The sequence below is a fragment of the Oncorhynchus tshawytscha genome, linkage group LG08 (genome assembly GCF_018296145.1).
Source record: "Oncorhynchus tshawytscha isolate Ot180627B linkage group LG08, Otsh_v2.0, whole genome shotgun sequence".
Lineage (NCBI taxonomy): Eukaryota > Metazoa > Chordata > Actinopteri > Salmoniformes > Salmonidae > Oncorhynchus > Oncorhynchus tshawytscha.
In genome coordinates this window covers 23827880-23846418 of record NC_056436.1, presented here as the reverse complement: position 1 = coordinate 23846418, position 18539 = coordinate 23827880, and the positions used below count along the sequence as shown (strand labels likewise).

At 41.5% G+C, this 18539-nt stretch overlaps 1 protein-coding gene across 2 annotated transcripts in view; it reads left to right on the top strand.

Annotated features, from left to right (window-relative positions):
• LOC112256774 (syntaxin-binding protein 6) overlaps positions 1 to 18539 on the top strand; it is a 119313-nt gene that overhangs the window by 52902 nt on the left and 47872 nt on the right. The window lies entirely within an intron of this gene.

Sequence of the window (18539 nt, the reverse complement as noted above, 5' to 3'; positions counted from 1 at the left end):
CTAACCGGTTTAGTATCACGATACTCGATACTGAAACGATACCACACCAACAAAAAAAAAGGCATTTTAGCCAAAGTTACAGAATGGCACTTAATCCAGACAGATCTTTCAGATTCTGTATCATTACATTTTAATATTTAAAAAAAATATAGACATTAACAAATCAATTGTACAATCATACAATTAATTTGACTTAGGTTTTTATCAATCTAACTAAATAACAACATAATGGTAATAATTTATTAGAATGGTAAATCTCTTAATAAAATGAGTAAATAGAGATTTGGCCTAGCTCTATTCACAATACAGTTGAATGCATATTCAATAAGAGTCTGTGCATGCATTGAGTTATTGAGCTTGTTTTGGCTGTTTTCATGTGGCTACAGATGAAAAACAATATGTTTCCCTTCCAGTTGGGACTTATTTTATTATACTGATCAACATTTGCATAGAAGAAGCAATCTCTTATATTATTAAAGTGTTCGCTGTTTTCTCTAAGACGCATGATGTCATTCACACACACAGCCAGTTCGGTGCTAGTGCAAAGATGATCTTGACTGGGAGAGACGTGAGGCGGGGAAGATGAAGATCAGCTTTGAAATCAGCAACATTTTGTGTTATGGTTACCATATTATCACAAACAAGGTAGTAGGCAGATGTCAGCTCCAGCTGTAATCTAGCAAGGAAAGTTTCCTACAAAGCTGGAAGCTACCGGTATCTTCTTGCGTTGTAAAGTGTTCTAGCCTGTAATGGAACAGTAAATGAAAGCTTCAACATTTCTACATGCCGTGTTGCATTATTCTAGTTGTACAGCATAAGTGGTGGTGCAGCCCAGACTCCAAGTGAGTACAGTGGTTCCTCAGGACAGACTAGAGCTAGCAATGAGTGAGTGGAGCAGGTACGGAGCACTCAGTCTTAGTGTTACATGGGCTGCGCTGGTAGACATACTTGATCCTTTCTCAATCAGTAGAAGACGTGAGACACATTTGACAGAAGTATTGAAAGTAACAAATTCTAGTACCAAACCTTTTTTCATGTTCTAGTATTGAAAAAGTACAGACGTTTCGCTATACTGTAGAACACTAGTCTGTAGAGCATCTACAGATGGACTATCCAAATAGTGTTACTGTACTTAATTCACAAATGGAAAATTCCAATTCAATCAACTAATCATCATGACTTTGACTATCTGAATCAGCGTTGTTAGTGCTGTACTTAGATATGCATATTGTGTACACATTGCACATTTCTGGCATGTGATTCCTTGATAATCAATCCAACATTTTCATTTGACCAGTCAGCCAGGCCAACTGAATGACCATTCGTCCATCAGAGTGATGGGTATACTGACTAATGTTCTTCTAACCTGATGGTTGTCTCCCCTGCCTGCCTCTGTTGCAAAGTTCACAAAACACCAAACTCATCTCCATCGATTGTTTATACACACTTATATGAGCAGGGAAATTCCATAGGCCCGCAAATGAAGCCTATATCAAAATTGTCACTCATGAGTGCTGAGTTTACACTCTGATATGACACTGCTCTCCCAGTTTTGCCTGCTGTTTCATTCCCACTGCCCAGCTCTAGTCTTCCCCTATCTAGATGCAGTACGGTGTCATACCCAGCATAGTCAGTCTCTGAGTGACATACATGCTAATTGTGCTAATGAAGGTCACCCCGAGGAGCAGCTGGAGTCCCTCGCTCTGTCCCCATAACACACCCTGCAGGAGCACCGGGACCTGCTGTATGGGTCTCGCCAGGCCCCACAAACCACCATATGCTCCCCACCCACCACCTAACACATCTCACAGCACTGCTTCTTTGAAAAACTGTCCAGGCTCTGAGGCCCTGGCAAAGTGTGAGGAGTGAACACACAACCCCATGGTACACCCCTGGCTCGTAGAAAATACTCCAACGCAAAACAAGGATTAGTTTAAATACTCATTACCATAGCTCGGCAAGTAGTTACAGTCCCCTGAAAACAGCATTATTCACCTAAATAGATACCCTTGTTATTTTTTTCCCATTGACTGAATCTTCAAGATACAAACAAGGATTCTATTATAGTATGTTGGTATGACATCAAAGACCTTTCACACAAAGCACCCAGAGGTGTATGGATCTGTTATGAAACTGCAAGGCACACAGCCCTCCTTTTGGGTGAAGGAAAGGTAAAGTCAGTATTGGGGTGGAATGGAATAGAGATGGAATGATCTCATCCCTCACTCCTCACTCACCCCCACCCATCACCCTACCTACACTGTATGTCTGCATTACAGCAGCCCTGAACCCAACCCTGAATACATGGTTTCTCACCTCTGGCCTTGGGGACCTATGCCTATAGAGTAAGCACTATAGACTCTACTAATCTTATAGTGATGCTACATTTACAATGAAAGCCAACCATATGTTTGGTCCTGTAAAATAGTTTTTTTTTTAAGTTACTTGATTCCTTTTCTCTGTTTTTTGTTGTTTTTCCAGGTTTCTGTTTCCCCCAGTTGTCAAGTTTTCGCTCTCAAAATCAGTTTATTTTATTTATAAAAACTACTAAATTGAATGTTAAGTCCACAACAATGCTTAAAATAATTTGTTTCATTAGTCCATTGTTGATATAGTCCCAAAATGTTTTGCATGTCAGCTATCAAGTTTTCAACATGTAGAACTTTCAAAATATCGAAATACAGCCGGTTTGAACCACATCAGGGGACCACTTTTTGAATTTTTTGTTGTTGACATCTTTATTTTGGGTGTAGTTACCCTTTAATTCCAGAGCAGACTTGCAAGGGGCTGTAGTTTAGCTGTGTTTTTGAAGCGCACATGTGATAGTAGAGTTTGCAAAACAAATACCCACTGGATTGATGCAAATGATCATGAAATCATTCTGCCAGGTAGGCATAGGCTACTTTGTAGTTAACATTTAATTGAGAAGGTTTTTTGGAAAGCTTTTCCATCTACCAGAAGACTTTTTGCTAATGGTTACACAAAGTGGTAGACACACGCACCGCACATACACAGACACATACACAGACGTTACCTCTCAGAAAATTGCAGGAAATATGAATCACTGATGCTTTCTGTTTATGTCTTATGCTAAACTTGTGATAATTAATGAATTTGTAATTGCAGATTTTATAGGGCCCTAAATATGTGGTGGATCATCATCAACACTAGAGTTGCCACACTGCATGCATACCCCCCCTTCCCAGTCTCCTCTACTAAGTGTTCAGGATAGACTGACACATACAGCCAGCTGATGAGTGAGACAGGGCCAGGGACTGTAAAGGTTAGACAGGATGAGGACTGGCATCTTGGCATGTCTCTCCAGGCGGCTCCGCTCTGAATGGACTTTGTGACAGGGCTCCGCTGGGCCTTTGGTGGGAGCAGGTAAGGGGTTCCTCTTAGGGTCCCTGTGTGGGTTCCGCTGTGGTATTTCTCTCTTAAGGGCATGGACGGGCACCCCTGCGGACTGCCTGACAGCACACACCCACCCACACACTGTCACACACAAAGCCCTTGCAATTTCGTTCTGATTCATATAGAACACAAACTGGAAGAGATTATTGCCTTTTCAATCATTTTGAGATTAATTTGACTATTTTGAAGTTATTTGTTTCGTCTAACACTCCAAAGACGAATTTACACCGAGTGTACTAAACATTAAACACTCGCTCTTTCCATGACATAGACTGACCAGGTGAATCCAAGTGAAAGCTATAGAGTACCACGGTATGAGTCGTCATACCCATAAAACCTAGCGGTCAAACCGGGAAATGGTTCCAAACGTTTTCCCACCATTCACCATGAATTTTTCCCATTGTGTTTTTTAGAAACACTTAAACTAAGGGCTGTGTTTTGTGTAGGCCACCCTGGCATGATGTTTTGATAACCGTTTAAATCTCTCTAGGACAAGATGACTTTTATTAATATATTTGCCTGTATTTACCCCCCAAAATGAAATGCTAGCTGCTAATTAGATTGCTGAATCGAGGCAAAGGTAAGACTCTGTATAAACTATCTAACGCTAGATAAATGTAGTACTTGGCTTGGGTCCTGAGATCCTCAAAAGGTTCAACAGCTGCAACATCGAGAGCTTCCTGACCAGTTGCATCACTGCCTGGTACGGCAATTGCTCAGCCTCTGACCGCAAGGCACTTCAGAGGGTAGTGCGTACGGCCCAGTACATCACTGGGGCAAAGCTGCCTGCCATACACCAGGCGGTGTCAGAGGAAGGCCCAAAAATTGTCAAAGACCCCAGCCCTAGACTGTTCTCTCTACTACCGCATGGCAAGCGGTACCGGAGTGCCAATTCTAGGACAAAAAGGCTTCTCAACAGTTTTTACACCCACGCCATAAGACTCCTGAACAGGTAACCAAATGGTTACCCGGACTATTTGCGTTGTGTGTCCCCCCCCAACCCCTCTTTTACGCTGCTGCTGCTCTCTGTTTATCTTATATGCATAGTCACTTTAACTATACATTCATGTACATACTACCTCAATTGGCCCAACCAACCTGTGCTCCCGCACATTGGCTAACCGGGCTATCTGCATTGTGTCCCACCACCCGCCAACCCCTCTTACACTACTGCTACTCTCTGTTCATCATATATGCATAGTCACTTTTACCATATCTACATGTACATACTACAATAAGCCTGACTAACCGGTGTCTGTATATAGCCTTGCTACTGTTATTGTCTTTACGCACACACCTTTTTATTTTGCACTATTGGTTAGAGCCTGTAAGTAAGCATTTCACTGTAAGGTCCACACCTGTTGTATCTGGCGCACGTGACAAATAAACTTTGATTTGATTTAATTAATAAATTGGCTACATTTCTTTAAAAGGAGAATTATGTGAACTGTCTTGTGCATGTTATAAATTTACCTAATACCTGTTAGCAAAGGTGTCAGCTAGAGATTACTTGCAGGAGCTTGCAGGGATTTGTAGTCTTGCATGATGTCTACTTTGATGCTAATTAGCATTTTCAAATCTGAGAGTAAATAGAGCCCGAAAATGTTGATAAATCTCTCTCGGTCAAGGTGACTTATGTGGTTATCAAAACGGCACAAAACACAGCCCTTATTTTAAGTGTTTCTAATATCCCCTATGGGAAAAATTAATGGTGGAAAAACTATTGGAACCATTTCCCTGTTTGACTGCTAGGTTTTATGGGTATTATGACACCTCCACTGTGGGGCTCTATGATCCCGTATTGAGATCACCTTCTAAATCTATTCAGAGGGTGAATGGGCAAGACAAAATATTTGTGCTTTGAACAGACTATGGTAGTAGGTGCCAGGCGCGCCCGTTTGAGTGAGTCAACTACAATGCTGCTGAGTTTTTCCAACACAACAGTTTGCCGTGTGTATCAAGAATGGTCCACCATCCGAAGGACATCCAGCCAACATGACACAACTGTAGGAAGCATTGGAGTCAACGTGGGCCAGCATCCCTGTAGAACGCTTTCGACACCTAGTAGAGTCCATAACCCAACGCATTGAGGACAAAAGGGGGTGGAACTCAATATTTGGAAGGTGTTCCTAATGTTTTGTACAGTCTTTGTATGTTCTCATCTGTGAGATTTGGTTTCAATCCCGGGAAGGAAGAAAGTATTGCTTTATATCATTCACACAGCCCACTGTTGTTCCAGTACTCTGGAACATCAACATCACTCATTGGAAAGCCATATGGACATTAATTCTGTAGAAGGTGTGTGTGTATGCTGGCAGGCCAAGGAAGGACATCAGGGACATATTAGCTATGTCGGCCCAGTCAGTGCTCTGAGTCTACCCGCTGGATCTCCCTCGCGAATCATTACACTGGAATGCAGTATGATCTACAGGAGCTAGGCTGAGGCGAGCTGAGCCACACCAGGGTATGTCTGAGGGGGAAAAAAGAGATTGAGTTTGCTGAGTAGATGCTGGATTATGTGGCTCTTTGTGTGATTTTGTGTGAGTTGGTGTCCTGTCCATAGTCTGTATTTGTGAGATTCAGTTAGACGTGCCAGACTGTTTGAGTGACAGAATAAAACTTTACTTTTCTAACGCCTGTCGCACGTGTGTGTCAGTGGAGTCTCCTCAAGGGAGGACCATCCTCAGTGAATTTCATACAAATAAACATTTTAAAAAATTCTCCTTTTTTAGATAAAACTATACTAAATACATTCACGTCACCACATAATTGATTAAAACACACTTTTTTGCATTGAAGTTCCACAGTAGCCTCAACAGTACCCTACAGGTCTCTTGCAGCATAAACTGACATGTTGTCCACCCAATCAAAGGATCAGATAATTAATCTAGTACTAAACGCATAAGCTACAGCTATCTAGCACTGCAGTGCATAAATGTGGTAAGTAGTTGACTCCGAGAGAGAGAGACAGTAGTTGAACTGTTTTGAACACATTAATTTCTTCCAAAATGAAGGAAAGAGAGCTATAAGAGCGAGAGAGATATTTCGTTTAAAAAAAGAACTTTCATTTTCACTTACAGTACTTCACAAGCAAATGCAGCTAGCTAGTTTAGCCTACGCAAAGACCCTACTCAAACATAGGGATGCTGTGTTAGCTAGCTGGCTATGAATATCCAACACAGCACTGGAACTCTTCCAAGTCAAGGTAAGCTTTTGGTTTTACAAATTTATTGTAAGTGCTAAACTGCTTACTGACTATGTAACGTTTTTACTAACACGTTAGTTATATTAGCTATGTTGACTATGATGTTACTTTAGCTTATATGGCGACAACGATGTAGGCTGTGTGTAGCGGTTATGATATGGTTTGGCTTGGAAAGTTTTTATTTTTATTTTTTGCCTGTGTGTTGTCCATTGAAGTCCACAAGTGAAGGAAAAAGGTGAGAGGAGGAGAGTGCATAGAATGAGTACAACGTAGCTGGTATAAAGGTCAATCAATCAATCAAATGTATTTATAAAGCCCTTACATCAGCTGTCACAAAGTGCTGTACAGAAACTCAGCCTAAAACCCCAAACAGCAAGCAATGAAAGGCCAGAACCTAGGAAGAAACCTAGAGGGGAACCAGGCTATGAGGGGTAGCCAGTCCTTTTCTGGCTGTGCCGGGTGGAGATTATAACAGAACATGGCCAAGATGTTCAAATGTTCATAGATGACCAGCAGGGTCAAATAATAATAATCACAGTGGTTGTAGAGGGTTCAACAGGTCAGCACCTCAGGAGGAAATGTCAGTTGGCTTTTCATTGCTGATCATTCAGAGTATCTCTGTCTGGGACAGGTAGCATGTCCGGTGAACAGGTCAGGGTTCCATAGCTGCAGGCAGAACAGTTGAAACTGGAGCAGCAGCATGACCAGGTGGACTGGGGACAACAAAGAGTCATCAGGCCAGGTAGTCCTGAGGCATGGTCCTAGGGCTCAGAGGGAGAGAAATATTATTATCAGAGGGAGAATACTGAAATTCACACAGGACACCGGAAAAATACTTGAGATATAACACTGACCCTAGCCCCCCGACACAAACTTTCGCAGCAGAAATACTGGAGGCTGAGACTGTTTACGCGTGATCAGGGGTGTTTCATTCAGGATTCTGCCGATTCTGTTAGACAAACAGTTTCTTAAACTGAAGCAAACTGAACAAAACGGGGATAAACATACCTGAATTTGTCCAATAGAAACTTGTTTGCAACTGTTGGACTAATGACTGCACTCTAGGTCAGCTAGATACAGGCAAGAGTGAGCAAAGTGTCACTGTCTGTCCATGTTTCACTGTCTGTTGCCTCAAATTCGTCTCTTAACCTGTGTGCACCTACGTTGTGAACTTTCATTCATAGGCAAAAGGAAAATGTTATTATCATGTAGTAGCCTAAACCTATCGATGTTACACTGAACTGGGTAATGGAATATGATTGACAGTCATTCAATATGCTGTAATAAAAATAAGGCCATGGTTATCTTAAACGGCACCGACCACCACTGGTGTGTCTGTATATTGTGTTGAGAACGGCAGGCTCAAGCAGACATTGTAGTCCATGAATGGACTGTAAGGGAGCATAAATACCCAGTGAGTGAACTAGACTTCTTAATTGGAGACTTTAACCTCTAGCGTCAAGCAATCCCGTATCTGGGAGCATAATTATAGCCTCAAGCTCATTACCATAACGCAACGTTAACTATTCATGAAAATCGCAAATGAAATGAAAGAAATATATTCACTCACAAGCTTAGCCTTTTGTTAACAACATTGTCATCTCAGATTTTCAAAATATGCTTTTCAACCAAAGCTACACAAGCATTTGTGTAAGAGTATTGATAGCTAGCATAGCATTAAGCCTAGCATTCAGCAGGCAACATTTTCACAAAAACAAGAAAAGCATTCAAATAAAATAATTTACCTTTGAAGAACTTTGGATGTTTTCAATGAGGAGACTCAGTTAGATAGCAAATGTTCATTTTTTCCAAAAAGATTATTTGTGTAGGAGAAATCGCTCCGTTTTGTTCATCACGTTTGGCTAAGAAAAAAATCCGAAAATGCAGTCTACAACGCCAAACTTTTTACCAAATTAACTCCATAATATCGACAGAAACATGGCAAACGTTGTTTAGAATCAATCCTCAAGGTGTTTTTCACATATCTATTCGATGATAAATCATTCGTGGCAGCTGTGTTTCTCCTCGAAGCAAACGAAAAATACACGCAGCTGGAGTTTACGCAATAATTGCAACGGAGGACACCAAGCGGCCACCTGGTAGATGTAGTCTCTTAAGGTCAATCTTCCAATGATTTGCCTACAAATACGTCACAATGCTGACGACACCTTGGGGAAACGACAGAAAGTCTAAGCTTATTCGTGTCCCATACACAGCCATATAAGGAGACATTGGAACACAGCGCATTCAAAATCTGGGGCACTTCCTGTATGAAATTTCATCTTGGTTTCGCCTGTAGCATTAGTTCTGTGGCACTCACAGACAATATCTTTGCAGTTTTGGAAACGTCAGAGTGTTTTCTTTCCAAAGCTGTCAATTATATGCATAGTCGAGCATCTTTTCGTGACAAAATATCTTGTTTAAAACGGGAACGTTTTTTTATCCATAAATTAAAAGAGCGCCCCCTATATACAAGAAGTTAAGGAGTATTGATTTGATTTTGGGTTTGTCAGCATATACATGAGGGAGTTTTGCCGACGTTTCAGCGCTCCAGGATGATTCCTGTCAGTGCCTCTTCCTCCCTCTCCTCCTCCTATCCAAGCTACTTTTCTTGCATGTTCACTCTGTCTCTTCTTCCTATTAACTGTCGGTTAATTAAAAAACCCACCCCAATCAAATGAAGCTGAAATAGCATTTCAATACGTCAAATAACATTAAAAAAATACGGATGAAATATAGACACCAGAAGCGGCCGCTAGTGTGCCGCCCACTTTCGTTCATCAAACTGGCTCTGCTTTGACAGTGGTCATAAACTCCCAGACGCAGGCCTGGGATGGGGTAGCCACATGTCACAACCTCTACATATTTTTATATTTCACTTTACAAACATTTTCAATATATAGACCCCTGTTTGAGTCTACATCACCCTCTGTCTTTGTCATCGAGTCATCCCAGACCCCCTCTTTAATGAGGAAAATGTATTATTCATCCTCACATCCAAACAAGGAGCCCAGCCTCTCCATCAGATGGTCCTTAACCTCTCTAGGGTACGTGGGACGGTAGCGTCCCACCTCGTCAACAGCCAGTGAAACTGCAGGGCGCCAAATTCAAAACAACAGAAATCCCATAATTCAAATTCCTCAAACATGTATTTTACACCCTTTTAAAGATACACTTGTTGTAAATCCAGCCACAGTGTAATATTCCAAAAAGGCTTTACGACGAAAGCAGAACAAACGATTGTCCGGTGAGTGCCTATTCACAGAATAACAGAGCCATTTTTCCAGCCAAAGAGAGGATTCACAAAAAGCAGAAATATAAATAAAATTAATCACTAACCTTTGATCTTCATCAGATGACACTCATAGGACTTCATGTTACACAATACGTGTATGTTTTGTTCAGTAAAGTTCATATTTATATCCAAAAATCTGAGTTTACATTGGCGCGTTGTGGTCAGAAATGCATTGTCTCAAACAAACATCCGGTGAAAGTGCAGAGAGCCACATAAAATCAAAGAAATACTCATCATAAACATTGATAAACTATACAAGTGTTTTCATGGAAATATAGATAAACTTCTCCTTAATGCACCCGCTGTGTCAGATTTCAAAAACGCTTTACGGCGAAAGCACACTTTGCGATTATGTTAGCTAGCCACAGAAACGCATACAGCCATTTTCCAGCCAAGGAGTGTCACAAAGGTCAGAAATAGCATTAAAATGAATCACGTACCTTTGATGATCTTCATCTGGTGGCACTCCCAGGTCTCCATGTTAGACAATAAATGTTTGTTTCTTTCGATAATTTCTGTCTTTATGAGCAAAAACCTCCTTTTTGTTCGAGCGTTTTGTCCAGTAATCCGAATGAAGAAGGCGTGTGCACTAATTCCAGGACGAAACGTTTTTAAAAAATACAATAAAAGTTATTAGAAACATGCCAAACGATGTTTAAAATCAATCCTCCGGTTGTTTTTGTCATAAATAATATTTCAACCGGACAAAAGCTTCATCAATAGGAAAGGAGAAACAAGAAAGGCGCGTTCACAATCAGGGCACATGGCTGATGAATGGAATTTTCCACTGGTCACTGATTTGAAAGTGCTGTATCTCCAATGCCTGAAGACTGGCCACGTGTAGAGGAAGCCACAGAGCTTGTGAACTGGGTCCTAAGTCTTTGTATGGTGGATAGGCTTTCAATGGAAAAACAGCCTTTCAAAATAATAGTACTTCCTGGTTGGATTTTCCTCGGGTTTTCGCCTGCAATATCAGTTCTGTTATACTCACAGACATTATTTTAACAGTCTTGGAAACTTTAGAGTTTTCTATCCAAATCTAATTATATGCACATCCTATATTCTGGGACTGAGTAGCAGACAGTTTAATTTGGGCATGCTTTTCATCCAAAATTCCAAATGCTGCCCCCTACCCTAGTGAAGTGAAGAGGAGAGGAAAAAAGGATGGAAGGATTGAGAGGCATAGTTCATGGAAGAAGATGAGAGACCTGTCGCCTTTCTATAAGGTTGTCAGTGTCACTGCTACAGACATTAGAAGAAGGCGTTGTTCTCATTTCCAGGGTCTACCATGTCTACAATTTCCCCTCTGGGACAAATAAAGTTTATTGAATTAAATGGAATTTGCAACTCTCACTACAGGACACGTATGGCTACTTCCAATGTAGCATTTGGTGTTTGAAAAGCTGTCCACTTACAAAATGGATTGCATCATCATTTCCCTTACATCATTTAAGGTATTAACTTGTAACCAATTTGTATAGGCTCTCCTTGTAAGCGCTAATATAAACTGTGAAACTGATGGAGATGATAGAGGGATTTCATGCAGGAGATTCTCTGAAATGACTGCCCTTAGGGTCCCTAGTATAGTCCGCTTTATCTCTCGTGTAGGAGAACCAATCTGAGACGTTATTCAAAATGCTTTTAACAACTCCTAGGATCCGTTTCTGTTCCTTAAGTATATTTGAAGCCTTCTGTTCAGCAGGACAGTGTGGCATATTGAGGCCATTTGTGGCTTTACCAGAGGAACTTAACTGGTAAGCACGACCTTGATCACTGGTTTAGACTGCAGAGGGAGGTTCTGGTTCTCACTGGGCTGCCTTCTTGACTAAATTTGACAGATGTGAAGAAGGAAGACGGATCGCTGCTATTTACCTTGCATCTCTGAACAGACACAACATCCATCATTTACTCTTTAGGAAGGGAGGAATGGTCAAAGATTGAATCGTTTCGGGTGCCATGCATGTGATTAATTATTCATGATCCGAAAGATGACATCTGTATACTAACATGCAAGTCAACCTGACTGGAATGAGTGATTATGTTTAATGATGCAAGACACAATGCCACCTGAATGACTGAATGATACATTTATACCTAAATGTTTAAGATCTCATCCCGTAAGGCTCTGTTTACTATATCTGTTAGCCTAATCTTACTTGAACATTAGTGAGTTGTGTACTGATTTGGAAGATTAGACTATGTTGATTCATCCATATCAAGTTGCCCAAAATGCGCTCAAGACCCCATAGAACCTAGGTGTTGTTTTTATTTTGTCTGAGAGTAATATTATCCTCACCTGAAATCATTTCTAGACCTGGAAACAATGCCTACTTGGTGAGCGCGAGAGAGGATTACAGTCTTCATGCCCCCGCAGTCTCAAAAGGAAATGTGAATACACTGTATAACAACGGACAACATAATGCATCCTCTCAGACAAAAGTCAAGTAATCCTTGTCCACACTAGAGACAAAACAACAATGACACATGATTGCTAATGCCGGAGTAGGGCCTATTCAATATATTATTTTTTTAGGAAAAAGGAGACTATGTCTCCAGAGTTGGCAAGAGCGGAGTGACAGCATATTAATGGTCAAATCGAATTTATTTATAAGGCCCTTCTTACATTAGCTGATATCTCAAAGTGGTGTACAGAACCCCCAGCCTAAAACCCCAAACAGCAAGCAATGCAGGTGTGTGTAGAAGCACGGGGGCTAGGAAAAACTCCCTAGAAAGGCCAGAACCTAGGAAGAAACCTAGATAGGAACCAGGCTATGAGGGGTAGCCAGTCCTCTTCTGGCTGTTCTGGGTGGAGATTATAACAGAACATGGCCAAGATGTTCAAATGTTCATAGATGACCAGCAGGGTCAAATAATAAGAATCACAGTGGTTGTCGAGGGTGCAACGGACAGCACCTCAGGAGTAAATGTCAGTTGGCTTTTCATAGCTGATCATTCAGAGTATCTCTACCGCTCCTGCTGTCTCTAGAGAGTTGAAAACAGCAGGTCAGGGACAGGTAGCACTTCCGGTGAACAGGTCAGGGTTCCATAGCCGCAGGCAGAACAGTTGAAACTGGAGCAGCAGCACTGCCAGGATTACTGGGGACAGCAAGGAGTCATCAGGCCAGGTAGTCCTGAGGCATGGTCCTAGGGCTCAGGTCCTCTGAGAGAAAGTGAAAAAGAAATAGCGAAAGAGAGAGCATACTTAAATTCACACAGTACACCAGATAAGACAGGAGAAATACTGCAGATATAACAGACTGACCCTAACCCCCTGCAGCTTGGTCATGGTGATCAGAATGGTTCTGTCATTTTCAAAGACCTTTTCTCCTTAAAATAATGAGATGCCTTCCTCTGAATATTGCCAAATATTGAATTGGGAGATGTATCTCATCACAATTGGATTTTCTTAGAAACGGGCAATATCTCAGAGTATTACTGGCTACAATGTCTGGCCAGTAGTATGGACAGTTGTACAGTATGACTTTATCATTATGACTATTATGACTTTATCTCCTCTGATATAGGATACAGTCAGTGCTTCACCTAATACTTTAACCTGTTTCAACGTGATCGGAAACATTCCAGATTGTTTAAGAATGATATCAGTTGAATTAAAGAAAATAGGTTTGACATCTAATACCACTGCTTTGACAGATGTTGATTTATCTTGAATCTAGACTTCTTGAGCACTGAATTTGATGGAATATTCCCCAATAGTGTGTATTTTTTCTTATAAACTGTAAACTGACCTGACTGTGTGGAGAGGTTGTTTTGGAGGAGAGAGGTATCTGTGTGTAAATTATCCATGCACACCAGGTTGTGTCAGATTAAGTGGTAAGGAATGTCTTGTTTGAAATGCTTAAGCAGTATTACTTGATGCTATCCAGAGAGGTTGGATGTTCGGCATCTCAATACTCTCTGTATAGTTGAGCTGCTTAAATTATGTTTTACAGTTTAGGCTATTCCCACAGTGGGGAATATTAGGTTATTGGCAGTAAACTGAGACGTACACATATACACACACGCTGCACAATCACGCAATTAATGCTGCTATCAATATAAAGTGCATTCGGGAAGTATTCAGACCTCTTGACTTTTTCCACATTTTGTTACGTTACAGCCTTATTCTAAAACGGATTCAAAAATCTACACACAATACCCCATAATGACAAAGCAAAAACAGGTTCTTAGAAATGTTTGCAAATTTATTAAAAAGACAAATATCAAATTTACATAATTATTCAAACCCTTTACTCAGTACTTTGTTGAAGCACCTTTGGCAGCGATTACAGCCTCGAGTCTTGTATAACACTACAAGCTTGGCACACCTGTATTTTAGGAGTTTCTCCCATTCTTCTTTGCAGATCCTCTCAAGCTCTGTCAGGTTGGATGGGGAGCGTTGCTGCAAAGCTATTTTCAGGTCTCTCCGGAGATGTTTGATTGTTTTTTGTTGTTGTCCTGAAGCCACTCCTGGGTTGTCTTGGCTGTGTGCTTAGGGTCGTTGTTAGAAGGTGAACCCTTGTCCCAGTCTGAGGTCCTGAGCGCTCTGGAGCAGGTTTTCATCAAGGATATCTCTGTACATTGCTTCGTTCATCTTTCCCTTGATCCTGACTAGTCTCCCAGCCCCTGCCATTGAAAAACATCCCCACAGCATGATGCTGCCACCATCATGCTTCACCGTAGGGATGGTGCCAGGTTTCCTCCAGATGTGACACTTGGCATTCAGCCCAAAGAGTTAAGTCTTGGTTTCATCAGACCAGAGAATCTTTTTCTCATGGTTCGAGTCCTTTACGTGCCTTTTGGCAAACTTCAAGCGGGCTTTCATGTGCGTTTTTTTTCTGAGGAGTGGCTTCCGTCTGGTGGAGTACTGCAGAGATGGAAGAACCTTCCAGAAGGACAACCATCTCCACAGAGGAACTCTGGAGCTCTGTCAGTGACCATCAGGTTCTTGGTCACCTCCCTGACCAAGGCCCTTCTCCCCCTATTGCTCAGTTTGGCCGGTTGGCCAGTTCTAGGAAGAGTCTTGGTGGTTCCAAACCTCTTCCATTTCTGAATGATGGAAGCCACTGTGTTCTTGGACTTTCAATGCTGCAAAATGTTTGTGTACCCTTCCCCAGACCTGTGCCTCGACACAATCCTGTCTCGGAGCTCTGCGGTCAATTCCTTTGACCTCATGGCTTGGTTTTTGCTCTAACATGCACTGTCAACTGTGGTCCTTTTATATAGACAGGTGTGTGCTTTTCCAAATAATGTCCAATCAATTTAATTTACCACAGGTGGACTCCAATTTGTAGAAACATTTCAAGGATGATCAATGGAAACAGAATGCACCTGAGCTCAATTTCAAGTCTCATAACAAAGGGTCTTAAAACTTATGTACATAAGTTATTTCTGTTTTAATTGTTTTATAAATGTGCAAAAATATCTAAACCTGTTGCGGTGACCATTTTATTAATTGTTCAGCAGTATTTTGGCTTGGCGGTAGAAGGAGCCTTTTGGACCTAGACTTGACGCTCCGGCATAACTTGCCGTGTGGTAGCAGAGAGAACAGTCTGTGACTTGGGTGACTGGAGTCTTTGACTATTTTTTGGGCCTTCCTCTGACACCACCTAGTATATAGGTCCTGGATGGTAGGAAGCTTGGCCCCAGTGATGTATTGGGCTGGATGCACTCCCCTCTGTAGCGCCTTACTTGATGCTCGAGCAGTTGCCATACCAGGCGGTGATGCAATCGATCAGGATGCTCTTGATGGTGCAGCTGTATAATTTTTTTAGGATCTGGGACCCATGACAAATCTTTTCAGTCTCCTGAGGGGGAAAGGCATTGTCGTTCCCTCTTCACAACTTTTTTGGTTTGTTTGGATCATGATAGTTTGTGGATAGATGTGGACACTGTCGTGTCTTTATCATTAAATGAAGACTTTTAGTTTTTATTAAACTAGTTTGATTAAACTGATTAATCATGGAACTGTAATTAACAAGGAAGTCGGGGCACCAAGGAAAATATTCAGATTACAAAGTTATAATTTTCCTAATATAACTTTTCAGATATTTTATATCTGATCAATTAGTCTTTGAATTAATGAATTATTTATTTTACCTCTTGTTAGTCTCATTCCAAACCTCGTAAATTGTTGGTTATCTGCACGAACACAGTCTTCACTATGAGTCATACATCAGTTGTCTTAAATCATTTATTTATTAACTAACTAAACAAAGTAAATATGGTTAGAAGAAATGATAGGGGAATGTGCCCTAGTGGGCTAAACCGGCATGGTGGATTGTTGTACAAAAGTGAAGTGGGGGTCGACTGAGAAGACAACACACAGTTGATAATTATAACAATTGAAATGCTAATGCTTTGCACATGAACACTCACTCATTCGGGAACAATTGCAATTGTTGTCGGGATCTCTGCTGGTGTCGTCAGGGTGTCGTCGGGATCTCTGCTGAAAAGTTAGTTTCTGTTGGAGAGTTTCCGTCTTCTCTCTATCTTTCTGCTGTGGTTAGAGGGGATAGTTCAGAGTGACATTCATTCATGTTGTTGTAGAATGGATGTTTCGGCGGTTGTCGTTCTTCACGTTCAATGATACTGAATTCCTAGCTGCAGACTAGTATATCAAAAACTAGTTCTTATTCTGTCGGTATCGATAGTGTAAGAGTTTAACCACGTGGTATGGTTAAAAGATTCAGCAATCGTCTCAACATTTGTCCTCTCGTGATTACAAGAAAACATGGTCTATAACCTTTGTCCTCTCGTAATGGAGAAAAACATGGTCTGTTGAGGAACTCTCAAGGTTAGGGTTTTATTCGGAATTGCAGAAAAGGCCCTGTCCCAGGATGCCCGACCCTAACTGGGCTCATGGGCAGTCCTCTGATTTAGTTCAACTCAAAAGGGAATTGGAGTTTCCTTCATTAAAAAGTACAAAATCACATTACACAATTTTACAAACAGTATTATCCTCACTCATTCATCTTATACAACAGTTAGATGTAAACCTCATATCTGAGGCTATTATATAAACAGCGTTATGGTAATGTGGCCGCACCGTCTCCCATGAGCCTCACCAAAATGTAACAAAAGGACCAGTTTGTTGCTGGATTCTTCACCAATCTTTTATACTTTCTCCGGAACATAAATGTTGTTCTATGAGGTGGAAGAAATTCCTTTGTTCTCTATGAAACTTCACTCTGTTTCCTCAGAGACACAGTATAGAGACAATCTCCTCCCGGAATTTACAACCTCTCTGACCACAGCAGCCTAGTTGTAGGAGTTAGGGAGAGAGAGATGGGGCTTTCTGTACCCAAGGAGGGCAACGTCATGACAACACCTAGAAACTTGAAACTCTCGACAGCACCATCGATACGTACTACACTGGCTCTGACGCTCGTCAGATGTGGCAGGGCTTGCAAACTTTTACAGACTACAAAGGGAAGCACAGTCACGAGCTGCCCAGAGACACGAGCCTACCAGACAAGCTTAATTACTTCTATGCTCGCTTCAAAGCAAGTAACACTGAAACACGCATGAGAGCATCGGCTGTTCTGGGCAACTGTGTGATCACACACTCCGTAGCCGATGTGAGTAAGACCTTTAAACAGGTCAACATTCAGATGGATTACCAGGATGTGTTCTCTGAGCATGTGCTGACCAACTAGCAAGTGTCTTCACTGCCATTTTCAACCTGTCCCTGACCGAGTCTGTAATACCAGCATGTTTCAAGCAGACCACCATAGTCCCTGTGCCCAAGAACACTAAGGTAACCTGCCTAAATGACTACTGTCCTGTAACACTCACATCTTTAACCATGAAGTGCTTTGAAAGGCTGGTCATGGCTCACATCAACACAGTTATCCCAGAAACCATAGACCACTCCAATTTGCCTACAGCCCAGACAGATCCACAGATGATGTTATCTCTATTGCACTCCACACTGCTCTTTCCCACCTGGACATTGATTACAGCTCAGTGTTCAACACCATAGTGCCCTCAAAGCTCATCACTAACCTAAGGACCCTGATACTAAACACTGGTCAATGTTTTGTTTCATACCCTTACCACATGGGGGCGGCCTGTCAGGAAGTCCAGGATTCAGTCTCAGAGGGAGATGTTTAGTCCCAGGTTCCTTAACTTATTGATGATGTTTGTGGGCACTACGGTGTTGAACGCTGAGCTGTTCCCTCCGGCGCCATTCTTAGCCCCTTAAACAAGGAGGACACTAGATAAGAGTTGCCAGGCCCACCCCATTAGAGTCAACAGGACCTAAGGCTGGGCTGTGTTACTAACAGAAGTGTGAGTGTATTTACGCATCTGTGTATGAACCTGTACATCGGTGCAATTTGAATGGTTTGTTGTCATTGTTTCATCAGAAGCATGACTACCTCTCTACTAGGTATGGACATGAGTACTCGAACGAATATCAAAGCTTGATCTTTTACCAGATCAGTTTTTGTTTCAAATACTGTAAAACTATTTGGTGGAATGTGTTTTGTGGCTGAAATTGTCTTGAAGACCACGTTAATTTCCTTTGACTCTAGTGTTCCATTTGTACATGTATATTTATGGGGCACAACAAAAAAGAAGCCAAGCATCACACTGTTCTTTTTAAATTCCCCTCCATGTCTC